The 3499-nt window shown below is 39.2% G+C and overlaps 3 long non-coding RNA genes across 3 annotated transcripts in view; 2 read left to right on the top strand and 1 right to left on the bottom strand.

Moving 5' to 3' along the window:
* Window positions 1–205, top strand: part of LOC116687095 (uncharacterized) — a 1218-nt gene extending 1013 nt beyond the window's left edge. The window contains exon 2 of the long non-coding RNA XR_004331459.1: window positions 1–205. This exon is cut by the window's left edge and continues 797 nt beyond it. This is a non-coding gene — a long non-coding RNA (uncharacterized LOC116687095).
* LOC116687102 (uncharacterized) overlaps window positions 1–2664 on the top strand; it is a 12641-nt gene extending 9977 nt beyond the window's left edge. The window contains exon 3 of the long non-coding RNA XR_004331465.1: window positions 2654–2664. This is a non-coding gene — a long non-coding RNA (uncharacterized LOC116687102). The remainder of the gene's footprint in view (window positions 1–2653) is intronic.
* LOC116687099 (uncharacterized) overlaps window positions 1–3499 on the bottom strand; it is a 13896-nt gene that overhangs the window by 9953 nt on the left and 444 nt on the right. The window lies entirely within an intron of this gene.

Here is a 3499-nt window from a genome sequence, read left to right as displayed (position 1 = left end):
TTAATAAGTGTTAAAACCTTCCGTTTACTGTTAATTATATAGTATACTATTGTTTGTCTCATACATGGATTAGTAAATGAATATGGGAGTTATTGTGGACTTTGAGTTTGTTTTTTTCATCAGTAAAAAAGCTGCACCATGTTCCTCTGTTTCTCTGGTTATATTCTATGATAAATACTGTCACAATCTACTACTGCTTCTTCAATAAATAAAAAATTGAAGGCTACTCATTTCCACCGGAGATCGTATTTATTGCATTTAGCTACAATATGTACCATAGTTATGTATGAGTAGAGTACCATGCTGACTCAGGCTCATTGGAGCTGTTGTTAAATGCTAAAATATAATCTTTCATTAAATGACAATCAGGGTGTGCTTGGTAAATCTTTCCATTTGAAAACAAATAAAACTGCAAATGGCAAAAGCATTCACTTGATTTCATTGCTGTATCTGTTTCGATTGACATTAGACATGTCAAGAATGTGACTTCAATTTAGTAACATCCAAACAGCTTTCTTTGAAAATAACAATAAAAAAACTTTGTATTTTGTCACTGTTCTCAGGAAACCAAACAACACTTGACACAGATCAGTGGCTTGCTAATTTGACCTTTTATAACAAAATCAGCTACCAGCGGTTGGGCTGAAAAGTCTGTTTTCATGTTTGATTTAGATTTACATTGTTGAGAGTAGTGAGGAAACATGGCCAAGGACAGAAGTTACCACTGAAAGTTGGAGAATATGTTAGGCTACGTAGCACTATTAGACACTTTTGGTGTGTTAATTTTAGTCTGTTATATCATTTAAGAAGGCCTATACGAGATAAATCTGTGAAATATATTATTATATTAATATATACAAGCTCCACCACCCGATGCATGTCAGGAATGAAGCACACCTCACAGCGCGCTACCCAGGCGAGATTGAGCAGTTCCAGCTGTGAAGTGTTCTGATGGCGAAGGCATTCCCCGCCCGGCTCTTCCTCTGATTGGCCTAGGCTAACCGAACCCACACATCTTGCCTCAGAATCCAACCAACGAAAGGCAACAAGTAGGTTACTAGCCAATCAGAGGGAGAGGAGTGCGGGTTAAGCCTTCCACATGCATTCACTATCCTGTGAAATAAAATAGACATTCAGCAGCTGTGCGCAGTGTGTGTCCTGTTCTTGTTGTGTAACGTTTAACGTAAAGTTAACGCTACATATCTACAGCGGGGAAAACTAACTGGACAGAATCAATTCTCAAAGGTAGGTATTTATTATCAAAGTATCAAACACGACGCCGTCAGAAAAACTTTTTTTAGGCCATATTCTGGAAGGTAAAGAAAAAAAACCGGAAGACCAGTTCAGGTTGGTTCAGGTATATTGAACCAACCAACAAATCGTTAAACTCTATATATATATATTATATATATTATATCTATAATATATAATATATATATATATATTAATATACACACACACCACACACAAGATTAGTTTTAGAAATATCTCCCTTTCTGTTACAGGCTCAAAGATGAACTGCTGTGGTCTGCTAAATGCTGAAAAGGAACCAGGTAAAGATTGTTAGCAAACATTAAAACCTTACTATTTGGTCTCCCTTCAGACCTAATAACATATTTTAGTGTTTATAACACCCTGTGAACTCCACAGTATCATGGTTTACTGCATAGTGTTGTTGTGTTCTAGTGACTATATGTAGCCTAACTTTCTTTCACATATAAAGTTAGTTTATGAAAGAATAGGCAGACGTATTACATAGGCTACCTGAGGGCCAATTCAGGGTGGGCTTGATTACACACCAGGAAGGATCCATCAGCCCGACCAAAGTTGATTCACGTTTACGACGTTGTCTTCCTTTCCCTTTAGAGTTCTTCATTTAATTTCGTTCTGTGACTGCCCTTCCCAGTATCAGCCATACTAAAACAGTAACTTCTAAAACTAGAAATTCCGCAGAAATTTCAGTGTGCCTGTACTTGGTGCACATCCGAACAGCATAAGTTAATAAAAAAATAATAGTGTCTTAACCCTTCAGAGAATAACTTTTTAAAACCTATTAAGATGTTAGGACGTGTGTGTGTGTCTGTCTGTGTGTGTGTCTGAGAGAGAGGGAGACAGACAGATGTCCACAGCAGAGGTTGCCTGGTTACTAAGGACCATAGGAAGCCTTCTCTCTGTGATGTCATCTCTTGATATGTAGTCAGTTAACGACTGCACCTGGCACCAACTGTACCAGCTATAAGAGATGATCAAGCTCTCAAACAAATGATCATATCACCAAAAGGTACAAGATATCAATTAATTGAGGTGCGGGCACCAAAGGCCCCTGTGAACGTATTGATATAAAATTTATGTGGATAAACTTTTAAATGTGGCGTATCAGCGATGTAAAAAGTCCTTCGCTCTGCGTTTTGCTCAGAAATGCGGACGAGTTTACCATTACAGGGAATGGAGGAAAATGTGGAACTGCTCATTTGAAAGGTGTGCGCGGAAAGTATACATCATATCACATAAATGAGCACATTCGATGAAACTGACAAGATACCTACGTTTTGATGATAAATTGTCCATGACAAGTGAATGTTGGGTGGGAGCAAGTTATAGAGAAAAAAAAAAGATAACTTTTTTAGTCTCCCCACTCTGTCCCCCACTCTAGCTCCGAACATTCCGCCACTACACACACATTGAAAATCTGAACCGGTCTGAAACGGACGGACGAAACTGGGATTTGGGAGAAACCGTGCTTGATATTGAACGCCCATTCCAGCGCAATAAACACAAAGTCTTGTCTTCGGTTAAACTTTAATCTGTTCTACGTTAAAGTATGGCGACACAGCATGGTGCCAAAGGGGGGGCGTTTTGAGCAATGTTGAGCGATTTCCACACATTTCCATTCAAGTCAATGAGAAAAGTTGCCGGTTTTTTGCCGATTTCGGTAAAACCACGCGGCAATCTCTTAGAAATCATAGCACACCATTCCGATCATTACCCGCTTTTCGGTGTAATGTGTTGCGCGTGTGGCAACGCTTTGGGACTAGTGCGGGACGAAATTGGCGGAGATGGAGAATAGAAAATAATAAAATAATAATATATGGGCAATAATAATCATTGTGCCGATTGCGCTATGAGCATCAGGCACACTGAATAACATAAAATACAAAAGGCCTATATAAAGAAATCTCCTGCTTCCTTTTACCTGGCTCAAAAGGCTGGATACTAACAGTGTTTTTCGGTGTAACATAGAAATATGCGACCTATCAGAATATGTAACTGTAGCGCCGTCTACCTGCCGCAAACATTCTGTGACTGTGACATAACCATCCCCCAATCGTCTTTGTTCTTTATGATGTTTTTTTTCTCATGTTCCTGTTCCATGTTTCTTTCTTTTGCTTTGGTGAATTAGGTGAACCAGGAAGTGTGGGCCACCATTCTGGCTCTGATCTGGCTCCATGGTTTCAAGATGGATGCTCAAGAAGAGTGGGAGCTTCTGGCTATGAAGGCT

This window comes from Etheostoma spectabile, chromosome 3 (genome assembly GCF_008692095.1).
Source record: "Etheostoma spectabile isolate EspeVRDwgs_2016 chromosome 3, UIUC_Espe_1.0, whole genome shotgun sequence".
Lineage (NCBI taxonomy): Eukaryota > Metazoa > Chordata > Actinopteri > Perciformes > Percidae > Etheostoma > Etheostoma spectabile.
This window is presented reverse-complemented; position numbering and strand designations above follow the sequence as displayed.